Genomic DNA, 13,841 nt, shown 5'->3' on the forward strand with positions numbered 1-13,841 from the left:
AAAGATAAAAAACAAAAGGAGGAAGTGTGAAAAGTGAATGGGCCAAATTGAGGTGCATATGAAGACGTATGCTTTCTTCCAATTCATTAAATCGGGCTAATATGAATCAGGTGAATTGAGTTCTGCTTTTGGAAACTGGGTTAAGAAGGGGTGCACCGTTCCTGGAGGTACTGCAATACCAGGTCAATGCGTGGAGTGGACAGAGCAAGCTCTTTTTCCATCTCCCTGTTCTAAAAATCCATTTAATATATGGTCCCCAGATAGGGGACGTATCAGATATTAAACTGATAAGAACAGATACTACACTTGATCTTAGCCAAAAGGCCGAGAAGCGATAACCAGAATTGGTTTGGGCCTCGAGTGGCACCCTGGCCTATGCCGGACACATCTTAGGGAGAGAGAGCGAGAGGGAGACAAACCCACGCCTACACAAGACATTTTGTCACCCAAGCCAACCCTTGAAAAGGCTGCTTTGCAGAGCCAAAACAAGAAGAATGGTGCGTTTTGCAGCCGCCGCCCACTGCAATGAATCTGAATAACTCCTCCTTTAGGGCGCAAGCAACTCCCCTCCCCCTTGCAGTCTTTCCAATTCACGATACAAAAAGACGGACAGGACAGGTTGCCTGACTTTCCGTCACTGCCACCCTTTGCCATCCTTACCCGTAGAAAGCCCTTTCATCATCCCCAAACCCTAATCTTTTCCCTTTCCTTCCCAGCCCCCAAACCCTGCCCTCTGTACCTTTCTCACCACCCGCTTCCCTTCTCCTGTCATCCCCCTACCACCCGGGAAAAAAAGAGATTGCCCCCTCCTTCCACTAGCCCACCCTCCCACCCAAAGAACAACTTCTTCTGCGCAGCTTGTTTTCTAGGCAGCAGCGCTATTGTGATGTCATCGGGGGGCATTGTGACAAGCCGCCAGTGTTCCGTCTCTTCATGTTGTGCACAGTTCAAACGGAAAATACATCAACAGGCAGACTACAGAAAAGCTTACTATCAAAGGTTAGAGGGGGGCTTTCTCAGAGGGCTTTTTACAGTTTTTCTATTCCCAATTAGCCGTTTAAGTGTACTTATTGAAAGTAGTAATTCTTTCATAGGCCGCCCTTTCTTAGTATTTGACGTTCCTTATATTGCGGTATGAGGCTTCGCAGTAGGTTGCAAACATTCATCACCCATGACTGTCCCCAATTGAGCTCAGAAGCTCAATGTCTATCATGACCTCTCTTTTAGAATGTCCAAGAGCAAGCAAACTATTCCTCCAGGAGAGGGCGCCAACAGACTACTAAAGAGATCATCATTACTCAAAGAAAACCCCAAAAACCAATGCATGATAGGAATAAACAGGTAACTTTCTTTGGAGTGGAAGCGGAGAGATCGCACCAGATGCCAATTCTAGATGTTATCACACCTGTGGTCACTGCAGCAGCAGGTGAATCCACTTTGTCCAAAAGGGATCTATTCCATTCAATTGCAAATGATCTAGATAAGACAGAGAACTGCAGCACGGGGACATAGCCGAGTTGGTCAGGTTGAGTAGTGATGAGTTTGCTATTTGGATGAATAAAGAAAGTCAAAAGTGTGAAAGATAAAAAACAAAAGGAGGAAGTGTGAAAAGTGAATGGGCCAAATTGAGGTGCATATGAAGACGTATGCTTTCTTCCAATTCATTAAATCGGGCTAATATGAATCAGGTGAATTGAGTTCTGCTTTTGGAAACTGGGTTAAGAAGGGGTGCACCGTTCCTGGAGGTACTGCAATACCAGGTCAATGCGTGGAGTGGACAGAGCAAGCTCTTTTTCCATCTCCCTGTTCTAAAAATCCATTTAATATATGGTCCCCAGATAGGGGACGTATCAGATATTAAACTGATAAGAACAGATACTACACTTGATCTTAGCCAAAAGGCCGAGAAGCGATAACCAGAATTGGTTTGGGCCTCGAGTGGCACCCTGGCCTATGCCGGACACATCTTAGGGAGAGAGAGCGAGAGGGAGACAAACCCACGCCTACACAAGACATTTTGTCACCCAAGCCAACCCTTGAAAAGGCTGCTTTGCAGAGCCAAAACAAGAAGAATGGTGCGTTTTGCAGCCGCCGCCCACTGCAATGAATCTGAATAACTCCTCCTTTAGGGCGCAAGCAACTCCCCTCCCCCTTGCAGTCTTTCCAATTCACGATACAAAAAGACGGACAGGACAGGTTGCCTGACTTTCCGTCACTGCCACCCTTTGCCATCCTTACCCGTAGAAAGCCCTTTCATCATCCCCAAACCCTAATCTTTTCCCTTTCCTTCCCAGCCCCCAAACCCTGCCCTCTGTACCTTTCTCACCACCCGCTTCCCTTCTCCTGTCATCCCCCTACCACCCGGGAAAAAAAGAGATTGCCCCCTCCTTCCACTAGCCCACCCTCCCACCCAAAGAACAACTTCTTCTGCGCAGCTTGTTTTCTAGGCAGCAGCGCTATTGTGATGTCATCGGGGGGCATTGTGACAAGCCGCCAGTGTTCCGTCTCTTCATGTTGTGCACAGTTCAAACGGAAAATACATCAACAGGCAGACTACAGAAAAGCTTACTATCAAAGGTTAGAGGGGGGCTTTCTCAGAGGGCTTTTTACAGTTTTTCTATTCCCAATTAGCCGTTTAAGTGTACTTATTGAAAGTAGTAATTCTTTCATAGGCCGCCCTTTCTTAGTATTTGACGTTCCTTATATTGCGGTATGAGGCTTCGCAGTAGGTTGCAAACATTCATCACCCATGACTGTCCCCAATTGAGCTCAGAAGCTCAATGTCTATCATGACCTCTCTTTTAGAATGTCCAAGAGCAAGCAAACTATTCCTCCAGGAGAGGGCGCCAACAGACTACTAAAGAGATCATCATTACTCAAAGAAAACCCCAAAAACCAATGCATGATAGGAATAAACAGGTAACTTTCTTTGGAGTGGAAGCGGAGAGATCGCACCAGATGCCAATTCTAGATGTTATCACACCTGTGGTCACTGCAGCAGCAGGTGAATCCACTTTGTCCAAAAGGGATCTATTCCATTCAATTGCAAATGATCTAGATAAGACAGAGAACTGCAGCACGGGGACATAGCCGAGTTGGTCAGGTTGAGTGGTGATGAGTTTGCTATTTGGATGAATAAAGAAAGTCAAAAGTGTGAAAGATAAAAAACAAAAGGAGGAAGTGTGAAAAGTGAATGGGCCAAATTGAGGTGCATATGAAGACGTATGCTTTCTTCCAATTCATTAAATCGGGCTAATATGAATCAGGTGAATTGAGTTCTGCTTTTGGAAACTGGGTTAAGAAGGGGTGCACCGTTCCTGGAGGTACTGCAATACCAGGTCAATGCGTGGAGTGGACAGAGCAAGCTCTTTTTCCATCTCCCTGTTCTAAAAATCCATTTAATATATGGTCCCCAGATAGGGGACGTATCAGATATTAAACTGATAAGAACAGATACTACACTTGATCTTAGCCAAAAGGCCGAGAAGCGATAACCAGAATTGGTTTGGGCCTCGAGTGGCACCCTGGCCTATGCCGGACACATCTTAGGGAGAGAGAGCGAGAGGGAGACAAACCCACGCCTACACAAGACATTTTGTCACCCAAGCCAACCCTTGAAAAGGCTGCTTTGCAGAGCCAAAACAAGAAGAATGGTGCGTTTTGCAGCCGCCGCCCACTGCAATGAATCTGAATAACTCCTCCTTTAGGGCGCAAGCAACTCCCCTCCCCCTTGCAGTCTTTCCAATTCACGATACAAAAAGACGGACAGGACAGGTTGCCTGACTTTCCGTCACTGCCACCCTTTGCCATCCTTACCCGTAGAAAGCCCTTTCATCATCCCCAAACCCTAATCTTTTCCCTTTCCTTCCCAGCCCCCAAACCCTGCCCTCTGTACCTTTCTCACCACCCGCTTCCCTTCTCCTGTCATCCCCCTACCACCCGGGAAAAAAAGAGATTGCCCCCTCCTTCCACTAGCCCACCCTCCCACCCAAAGAACAACTTCTTCTGCGCAGCTTGTTTTCTAGGCAGCAGCGCTATTGTGATGTCATCGGGGGGCATTGTGACAAGCCGCCAGTGTTCCGTCTCTTCATGTTGTGCACAGTTCAAACGGAAAATACATCAACAGGCAGACTACAGAAAAGCTTACTATCAAAGGTTAGAGGGGGGCTTTCTCAGAGGGCTTTTTACAGTTTTTCTATTCCCAATTAGCCGTTTAAGTGTACTTATTGAAAGTAGTAATTCTTTCATAGGCCGCCCTTTCTTAGTATTTGACGTTCCTTATATTGCGGTATGAGGCTTCGCAGTAGGTTGCAAACATTCATCACCCATGACTGTCCCCAATTGAGCTCAGAAGCTCAATGTCTATCATGACCTCTCTTTTAGAATGTCCAAGAGCAAGCAAACTATTCCTCCAGGAGAGGGCGCCAACAGACTACTAAAGAGATCATCATTACTCAAAGAAAACCCCAAAAACCAATGCATGATAGGAATAAACAGGTAACTTTCTTTGGAGTGGAAGCGGAGAGATCGCACCAGATGCCAATTCTAGATGTTATCACACCTGTGGTCACTGCAGCAGCAGGTGAATCCACTTTGTCCAAAAGGGATCTATTCCATTCAATTGCAAATGATCTAGATAAGACAGAGAACTGCAGCACGGGGACATAGCCGAGTTGGTCAGGTTGAGTGGTGATGAGTTTGCTATTTGGATGAATAAAGAAAGTCAAAAGTGTGAAAGATAAAAAACAAAAGGAGGAAGTGTGAAAAGTGAATGGGCCAAATTGAGGTGCATATGAAGACGTATGCTTTCTTCCAATTCATTAAATCGGGCTAATATGAATCAGGTGAATTGAGTTCTGCTTTTGGAAACTGGGTTAAGAAGGGGTGCACCGTTCCTGGAGGTACTGCAATACCAGGTCAATGCGTGGAGTGGACAGAGCAAGCTCTTTTTCCATCTCCCTGTTCTAAAAATCCATTTAATATATGGTCCCCAGATAGGGGACATATCAGATATTAAACTGATAAGAACAGATACTACACTTGATCTTAGCCAAAAGGCCGAGAAGCGATAACCAGAATTGGTTTGGGCCTCGAGTGGCACCCTGGCCTATGCCGGACACATCTTAGGGAGAGAGAGCGAGAGGGAGACAAACCCACGCCTACACAAGACATTTTGTCACCCAAGCCAACCCTTGAAAAGGCTGCTTTGCAGAGCCAAAACAAGAAGAATGGTGCGTTTTGCAGCCGCCGCCCACTGCAATGAATCTGAATAACTCCTCCTTTAGGGCGCAAGCAACTCCCCTCCCCCTTGCAGTCTTTCCAATTCACGATACAAAAAGACGGACAGGACAGGTTGCCTGACTTTCCGTCACTGCCACCCTTTGCCATCCTTACCCGTAGAAAGCCCTTTCATCATCCCCAAACCCTAATCTTTTCCCTTTCCTTCCCAGCCCCCAAACCCTGCCCTCTGTACCTTTCTCACCACCCGCTTCCCTTCTCCTGTCATCCCCCTACCACCCGGGAAAAAAAGAGATTGCCCCCTCCTTCCACTAGCCCACCCTCCCACCCAAAGAACAACTTCTTCTGCGCAGCTTGTTTTCTAGGCAGCAGCGCTATTGTGATGTCATCGGGGGGCATTGTGACAAGCCGCCAGTGTTCCGTCTCTTCATGTTGTGCACAGTTCAAACGGAAAATACATCAACAGGCAGACTACAGAAAAGCTTACTATCAAAGGTTAGAGGGGGGCTTTCTCAGAGGGCTTTTTACAGTTTTTCTATTCCCAATTAGCCGTTTAAGTGTACTTATTGAAAGTAGTAATTCTTTCATAGGCCGCCCTTTCTTAGTATTTGACGTTCCTTATATTGCGGTATGAGGCTTCGCAGTAGGTTGCAAACATTCATCACCCATGACTGTCCCCAATTGAGCTCAGAAGCTCAATGTCTATCATGACCTCTCTTTTAGAATGTCCAAGAGCAAGCAAACTATTCCTCCAGGAGAGGGCGCCAACAGACTACTAAAGAGATCATCATTACTCAAAGAAAACCCCAAAAACCAATGCATGATAGGAATAAACAGGTAACTTTCTTTGGAGTGGAAGCGGAGAGATCGCACCAGATGCCAATTCTAGATGTTATCACACCTGTGGTCACTGCAGCAGCAGGTGAATCCACTTTGTCCAAAAGGGATCTATTCCATTCAATTGCAAATGATCTAGATAAGACAGAGAACTGCAGCACGGGGACATAGCCGAGTTGGTCAGGTTGAGTGGTGATGAGTTTGCTATTTGGATGAATAAAGAAAGTCAAAAGTGTGAAAGATAAAAAACAAAAGGAGGAAGTGTGAAAAGTGAATGGGCCAAATTGAGGTGCATATGAAGACGTATGCTTTCTTCCAATTCATTAAATCGGGCTAATATGAATCAGGTGAATTGAGTTCTGCTTTTGGAAACTGGGTTAAGAAGGGGTGCACCGTTCCTGGAGGTACTGCAATACCAGGTCAATGCGTGGAGTGGACAGAGCAAGCTCTTTTTCCATCTCCCTGTTCTAAAAATCCATTTAATATATGGTCCCCAGATAGGGGACGTATCAGATATTAAACTGATAAGAACAGATACTACACTTGATCTTAGCCAAAAGGCCGAGAAGCGATAACCAGAATTGGTTTGGGCCTCGAGTGGCACCCTGGCCTATGCCGGACACATCTTAGGGAGAGAGAGCGAGAGGGAGACAAACCCACGCCTACACAAGACATTTTGTCACCCAAGCCAACCCTTGAAAAGGCTGCTTTGCAGAGCCAAAACAAGAAGAATGGTGCGTTTTGCAGCCGCCGCCCACTGCAATGAATCTGAATAACTCCTCCTTTAGGGCGCAAGCAACTCCCCTCCCCCTTGCAGTCTTTCCAATTCACGATACAAAAAGACGGACAGGACAGGTTGCCTGACTTTCCGTCACTGCCACCCTTTGCCATCCTTACCCGTAGAAAGCCCTTTCATCATCCCCAAACCCTAATCTTTTCCCTTTCCTTCCCAGCCCCCAAACCCTGCCCTCTGTACCTTTCTCACCACCCGCTTCCCTTCTCCTGTCATCCCCCTACCACCCGGGAAAAAAAGAGATTGCCCCCTCCTTCCACTAGCCCACCCTCCCACCCAAAGAACAACTTCTTCTGCGCAGCTTGTTTTCTAGGCAGCAGCGCTATTGTGATGTCATCGGGGGGCATTGTGACAAGCCGCCAGTGTTCCGTCTCTTCATGTTGTGCACAGTTCAAACGGAAAATACATCAACAGGCAGACTACAGAAAAGCTTACTATCAAAGGTTAGAGGGGGGCTTTCTCAGAGGGCTTTTTACAGTTTTTCTATTCCCAATTAGCCGTTTAAGTGTACTTATTGAAAGTAGTAATTCTTTCATAGGCCGCCCTTTCTTAGTATTTGACGTTCCTTATATTGCGGTATGAGGCTTCGCAGTAGGTTGCAAACATTCATCACCCATGACTGTCCCCAATTGAGCTCAGAAGCTCAATGTCTATCATGACCTCTCTTTTAGAATGTCCAAGAGCAAGCAAACTATTCCTCCAGGAGAGGGCGCCAACAGACTACTAAAGAGATCATCATTACTCAAAGAAAACCCCAAAAACCAATGCATGATAGGAATAAACAGGTAACTTTCTTTGGAGTGGAAGCGGAGAGATCGCACCAGATGCCAATTCTAGATGTTATCACACCTGTGGTCACTGCAGCAGCAGGTGAATCCACTTTGTCCAAAAGGGATCTATTCCATTCAATTGCAAATGATCTAGATAAGACAGAGAACTGCAGCACGGGGACATAGCCGAGTTGGTCAGGTTGAGTGGTGATGAGTTTGCTATTTGGATGAATAAAGAAAGTCAAAAGTGTGAAAGATAAAAAACAAAAGGAGGAAGTGTGAAAAGTGAATGGGCCAAATTGAGGTGCATATGAAGACGTATGCTTTCTTCCAATTCATTAAATCGGGCTAATATGAATCAGGTGAATTGAGTTCTGCTTTTGGAAACTGGGTTAAGAAGGGGTGCACCGTTCCTGGAGGTACTGCAATACCAGGTCAATGCGTGGAGTGGACAGAGCAAGCTCTTTTTCCATCTCCCTGTTCTAAAAATCCATTTAATATATGGTCCCCAGATAGGGGACGTATCAGATATTAAACTGATAAGAACAGATACTACACTTGATCTTAGCCAAAAGGCCGAGAAGCGATAACCAGAATTGGTTTGGGCCTCGAGTGGCACCCTGGCCTATGCCGGACACATCTTAGGGAGAGAGAGCGAGAGGGAGACAAACCCACGCCTACACAAGACATTTTGTCACCCAAGCCAACCCTTGAAAAGGCTGCTTTGCAGAGCCAAAACAAGAAGAATGGTGCGTTTTGCAGCCGCCGCCCACTGCAATGAATCTGAATAACTCCTCCTTTAGGGCGCAAGCAACTCCCCTCCCCCTTGCAGTCTTTCCAATTCACGATACAAAAAGACGGACAGGACAGGTTGCCTGACTTTCCGTCACTGCCACCCTTTGCCATCCTTACCCGTAGAAAGCCCTTTCATCATCCCCAAACCCTAATCTTTTCCCTTTCCTTCCCAGCCCCCAAACCCTGCCCTCTGTACCTTTCTCACCACCCGCTTCCCTTCTCCTGTCATCCCCCTACCACCCGGGAAAAAAAGAGATTGCCCCCTCCTTCCACTAGCCCACCCTCCCACCCAAAGAACAACTTCTTCTGCGCAGCTTGTTTTCTAGGCAGCAGCGCTATTGTGATGTCATCGGGGGGCATTGTGACAAGCCGCCAGTGTTCCGTCTCTTCATGTTGTGCACAGTTCAAACGGAAAATACATCAACAGGCAGACTACAGAAAAGCTTACTATCAAAGGTTAGAGGGGGGCTTTCTCAGAGGGCTTTTTACAGTTTTTCTATTCCCAATTAGCCGTTTAAGTGTACTTATTGAAAGTAGTAATTCTTTCATAGGCCGCCCTTTCTTAGTATTTGACGTTCCTTATATTGCGGTATGAGGCTTCGCAGTAGGTTGCAAACATTCATCACCCATGACTGTCCCCAATTGAGCTCAGAAGCTCAATGTCTATCATGACCTCTCTTTTAGAATGTCCAAGAGCAAGCAAACTATTCCTCCAGGAGAGGGCGCCAACAGACTACTAAAGAGATCATCATTACTCAAAGAAAACCCCAAAAACCAATGCATGATAGGAATAAACAGGTAACTTTCTTTGGAGTGGAAGCGGAGAGATCGCACCAGATGCCAATTCTAGATGTTATCACACCTGTGGTCACTGCAGCAGCAGGTGAATCCACTTTGTCCAAAAGGGATCTATTCCATTCAATTGCAAATGATCTAGATAAGACAGAGAACTGCAGCACGGGGACATAGCCGAGTTGGTCAGGTTGAGTGGTGATGAGTTTGCTATTTGGATGAATAAAGAAAGTCAAAAGTGTGAAAGATAAAAAACAAAAGGAGGAAGTGTGAAAAGTGAATGGGCCAAATTGAGGTGCATATGAAGACGTATGCTTTCTTCCAATTCATTAAATCGGGCTAATATGAATCAGGTGAATTGAGTTCTGCTTTTGGAAACTGGGTTAAGAAGGGGTGCACCGTTCCTGGAGGTACTGCAATACCAGGTCAATGCGTGGAGTGGACAGAGCAAGCTCTTTTTCCATCTCCCTGTTCTAAAAATCCATTTAATATATGGTCCCCAGATAGGGGACGTATCAGATATTAAACTGATAAGAACAGATACTACACTTGATCTTAGCCAAAAGGCCGAGAAGCGATAACCAGAATTGGTTTGGGCCTCGAGTGGCACCCTGGCCTATGCCGGACACATCTTAGGGAGAGAGAGCGAGAGGGAGACAAACCCACGCCTACACAAGACATTTTGTCACCCAAGCCAACCCTTGAAAAGGCTGCTTTGCAGAGCCAAAACAAGAAGAATGGTGCGTTTTGCAGCCGCCGCCCACTGCAATGAATCTGAATAACTCCTCCTTTAGGGCGCAAGCAACTCCCCTCCCCCTTGCAGTCTTTCCAATTCACGATACAAAAAGACGGACAGGACAGGTTGCCTGACTTTCCGTCACTGCCACCCTTTGCCATCCTTACCCGTAGAAAGCCCTTTCATCATCCCCAAACCCTAATCTTTTCCCTTTCCTTCCCAGCCCCCAAACCCTGCCCTCTGTACCTTTCTCACCACCCGCTTCCCTTCTCCTGTCATCCCCCTACCACCCGGGAAAAAAAGAGATTGCCCCCTCCTTCCACTAGCCCACCCTCCCACCCAAAGAACAACTTCTTCTGCGCAGCTTGTTTTCTAGGCAGCAGCGCTATTGTGATGTCATCGGGGGGCATTGTGACAAGCCGCCAGTGTTCCGTCTCTTCATGTTGTGCACAGTTCAAACGGAAAATACATCAACAGGCAGACTACAGAAAAGCTTACTATCAAAGGTTAGAGGGGGGCTTTCTCAGAGGGCTTTTTACAGTTTTTCTATTCCCAATTAGCCGTTTAAGTGTACTTATTGAAAGTAGTAATTCTTTCATAGGCCGCCCTTTCTTAGTATTTGACGTTCCTTATATTGCGGTATGAGGCTTCGCAGTAGGTTGCAAACATTCATCACCCATGACTGTCCCCAATTGAGCTCAGAAGCTCAATGTCTATCATGACCTCTCTTTTAGAATGTCCAAGAGCAAGCAAACTATTCCTCCAGGAGAGGGCGCCAACAGACTACTAAAGAGATCATCATTACTCAAAGAAAACCCCAAAAACCAATGCATGATAGGAATAAACAGGTAACTTTCTTTGGAGTGGAAGCGGAGAGATCGCACCAGATGCCAATTCTAGATGTTATCACACCTGTGGTCACTGCAGCAGCAGGTGAATCCACTTTGTCCAAAAGGGATCTATTCCATTCAATTGCAAATGATCTAGATAAGACAGAGAACTGCAGCACGGGGACATAGCCGAGTTGGTCAGGTTGAGTGGTGATGAGTTTGCTATTTGGATGAATAAAGAAAGTCAAAAGTGTGAAAGATAAAAAACAAAAGGAGGAAGTGTGAAAAGTGAATGGGCCAAATTGAGGTGCATATGAAGACGTATGCTTTCTTCCAATTCATTAAATCGGGCTAATATGAATCAGGTGAATTGAGTTCTGCTTTTGGAAACTGGGTTAAGAAGGGGTGCACCGTTCCTGGAGGTACTGCAATACCAGGTCAATGCGTGGAGTGGACAGAGCAAGCTCTTTTTCCATCTCCCTGTTCTAAAAATCCATTTAATATATGGTCCCCAGATAGGGGACGTATCAGATATTAAACTGATAAGAACAGATACTACACTTGATCTTAGCCAAAAGGCCGAGAAGCGATAACCAGAATTGGTTTGGGCCTCGAGTGGCACCCTGGCCTATGCCGGACACATCTTAGGGAGAGAGAGCGAGAGGGAGACAAACCCACGCCTACACAAGACATTTTGTCACCCAAGCCAACCCTTGAAAAGGCTGCTTTGCAGAGCCAAAACAAGAAGAATGGTGCGTTTTGCAGCCGCCGCCCACTGCAATGAATCTGAATAACTCCTCCTTTAGGGCGCAAGCAACTCCCCTCCCCCTTGCAGTCTTTCCAATTCACGATACAAAAAGACGGACAGGACAGGTTGCCTGACTTTCCGTCACTGCCACCCTTTGCCATCCTTACCCGTAGAAAGCCCTTTCATCATCCCCAAACCCTAATCTTTTCCCTTTCCTTCCCAGCCCCCAAACCCTGCCCTCTGTACCTTTCTCACCACCCGCTTCCCTTCTCCTGTCATCCCCCTACCACCCGGGAAAAAAAGAGATTGCCCCCTCCTTCCACTAGCCCACCCTCCCACCCAAAGAACAACTTCTTCTGCGCAGCTTGTTTTCTAGGCAGCAGCGCTATTGTGATGTCATCGGGGGGCATTGTGACAAGCCGCCAGTGTTCCGTCTCTTCATGTTGTGCACAGTTCAAACGGAAAATACATCAACAGGCAGACTACAGAAAAGCTTACTATCAAAGGTTAGAGGGGGGCTTTCTCAGAGGGCTTTTTACAGTTTTTCTATTCCCAATTAGCCGTTTAAGTGTACTTATTGAAAGTAGTAATTCTTTCATAGGCCGCCCTTTCTTAGTATTTGACGTTCCTTATATTGCGATATGAGGCTTCGCAGTAGGTTGCAAACATTCATCACCCATGACTGTCCCCAATTGAGCTCAGAAGCTCAATGTCTATCATGACCTCTCTTTTAGAATGTCCAAGAGCAAGCAAACTATTCCTCCAGGAGAGGGCGCCAACAGACTACTAAAGAGATCATCATTACTCAAAGAAAACCCCAAAAACCAATGCATGATAGGAATAAACAGGTAACTTTCTTTGGAGTGGAAGCGGAGAGATCGCACCAGATGCCAATTCTAGATGTTATCACACCTGTGGTCACTGCAGCAGCAGGTGAATCCACTTTGTCCAAAAGGGATCTATTCCATTCAATTGCAAATGATCTAGATAAGACAGAGAACTGCAGCACGGGGACATAGCCGAGTTGGTCAGGTTGAGTGGTGATGAGTTTGCTATTTGGATGAATAAAGAAAGTCAAAAGTGTGAAAGATAAAAAACAAAAGGAGGAAGTGTGAAAAGTGAATGGGCCAAATTGAGGTGCATATGAAGACGTATGCTTTCTTCCAATTCATTAAATCGGGCTAATATGAATCAGGTGAATTGAGTTCTGCTTTTGGAAACTGGGTTAAGAAGGGGTGCACCGTTCCTGGAGGTACTGCAATACCAGGTCAATGCGTGGAGTGGACAGAGCAAGCTCTTTTTCCATCTCCCTGTTCTAAAAATCCATTTAATATATGGTCCCCAGATAGGGGACGTATCAGATATTAAACTGATAAGAACAGATACTACACTTGATCTTAGCCAAAAGGCCGAGAAGCGATAACCAGAATTGGTTTGGGCCTCGAGTGGCACCCTGGCCTATGCCGGACACATCTTAGGGAGAGAGAGCGAGAGGGAGACAAACCCACGCCTACACAAGACATTTTGTCACCCAAGCCAACCCTTGAAAAGGCTGCTTTGCAGAGCCAAAACAAGAAGAATGGTGCGTTTTGCAGCCGCCGCCCACTGCAATGAATCTGAATAACTCCTCCTTTAGGGCGCAAGCAACTCCCCTCCCCCTTGCAGTCTTTCCAATTCACGATACAAAAAGACGGACAGGACAGGTTGCCTGACTTTCCGTCACTGCCACCCTTTGCCATCCTTACCCGTAGAAAGCCCTTTCATCATCCCCAAACCCTAATCTTTTCCCTTTCCTTCCCAGCCCCCAAACCCTGCCCTCTGTACCTTTCTCACCACCCGCTTCCCTTCTCCTGTCATCCCCCTACCACCCGGGAAAAAAAGAGATTGCCCCCTCCTTCCACTAGCCCACCCTCCCACCCAAAGAACAACTTCTTCTGCGCAGCTTGTTTTCTAGGCAGCAGCGCTATTGTGATGTCATCGGGGGGCATTGTGACAAGCCGCCAGTGTTCCGTCTCTTCATGTTGTGCACAGTTCAAACGGAAAATACATCAACAGGCAGACTACAGAAAAGCTTACTATCAAAGGTTAGAGGGGGGCTTTCTCAGAGGGCTTTTTACAGTTTTTCTATTCCCAATTAGCCGTTTAAGTGTACTTATTGAAAGTAGTAATTCTTTCATAGGCCGCCCTTTCTTAGTATTTGACGTTCCTTATATTGCGGTATGAGGCTTCGCAGTAGGTTGCAAACATTCATCACCCATGACTGTCCCCAATTGAGCTCAGAAGCTCAATGTCTATCATGACC

The 13,841-nt window shown here is 46.4% G+C and overlaps 9 non-coding genes across 9 annotated transcripts; all 9 read right to left on the minus strand.

Annotated features, from left to right (window-relative positions):
* Window positions 1-145: 145 nt before the first annotated feature.
* Window positions 146-336, minus strand: LOC142289591 (U2 spliceosomal RNA). Its single transcript, XR_012750053.1, has one exon. It is a non-coding gene; the product is annotated as a U2 spliceosomal RNA (small nuclear RNA).
* Window positions 337-1,723: 1,387 nt separating this feature from the next.
* On the minus strand, window positions 1,724-1,914 carry LOC142289592 (U2 spliceosomal RNA). The gene has a single exon (XR_012750054.1). It is a non-coding gene; the product is annotated as a U2 spliceosomal RNA (small nuclear RNA).
* Window positions 1,915-3,301: 1,387 nt separating this feature from the next.
* Window positions 3,302-3,492, minus strand: LOC142289595 (U2 spliceosomal RNA). Its single transcript, XR_012750056.1, has one exon. It is a non-coding gene; the product is annotated as a U2 spliceosomal RNA (small nuclear RNA).
* Window positions 3,493-4,879: 1,387 nt separating this feature from the next.
* On the minus strand, window positions 4,880-5,070 carry LOC142289582 (U2 spliceosomal RNA). Its single transcript, XR_012750044.1, has one exon. It is a non-coding gene; the product is annotated as a U2 spliceosomal RNA (small nuclear RNA).
* A 1,387-nt stretch (window positions 5,071-6,457) lies between these two features.
* LOC142289596 (U2 spliceosomal RNA) lies at window positions 6,458-6,648 on the minus strand. Its single transcript, XR_012750057.1, has one exon. It is a non-coding gene; the product is annotated as a U2 spliceosomal RNA (small nuclear RNA).
* Window positions 6,649-8,035: 1,387 nt separating this feature from the next.
* On the minus strand, window positions 8,036-8,226 carry LOC142289597 (U2 spliceosomal RNA). Its single transcript, XR_012750058.1, has one exon. It is a non-coding gene; the product is annotated as a U2 spliceosomal RNA (small nuclear RNA).
* Window positions 8,227-9,613: 1,387 nt separating this feature from the next.
* Window positions 9,614-9,804, minus strand: LOC142289598 (U2 spliceosomal RNA). Its single transcript, XR_012750059.1, has one exon. It is a non-coding gene; the product is annotated as a U2 spliceosomal RNA (small nuclear RNA).
* A 1,387-nt stretch (window positions 9,805-11,191) lies between these two features.
* LOC142289599 (U2 spliceosomal RNA) lies at window positions 11,192-11,382 on the minus strand. The gene has a single exon (XR_012750060.1). It is a non-coding gene; the product is annotated as a U2 spliceosomal RNA (small nuclear RNA).
* Window positions 11,383-12,769: 1,387 nt separating this feature from the next.
* On the minus strand, window positions 12,770-12,960 carry LOC142289600 (U2 spliceosomal RNA). The gene has a single exon (XR_012750061.1). It is a non-coding gene; the product is annotated as a U2 spliceosomal RNA (small nuclear RNA).
* Between the last annotated feature and the right edge of the window lie 881 nt (window positions 12,961-13,841).

This window comes from Anomaloglossus baeobatrachus, unplaced genomic scaffold, assembly GCF_048569485.1.
Source record: "Anomaloglossus baeobatrachus isolate aAnoBae1 unplaced genomic scaffold, aAnoBae1.hap1 Scaffold_985, whole genome shotgun sequence".
NCBI classification, from domain to species: Eukaryota; Metazoa; Chordata; class Amphibia; order Anura; family Aromobatidae; genus Anomaloglossus; species Anomaloglossus baeobatrachus.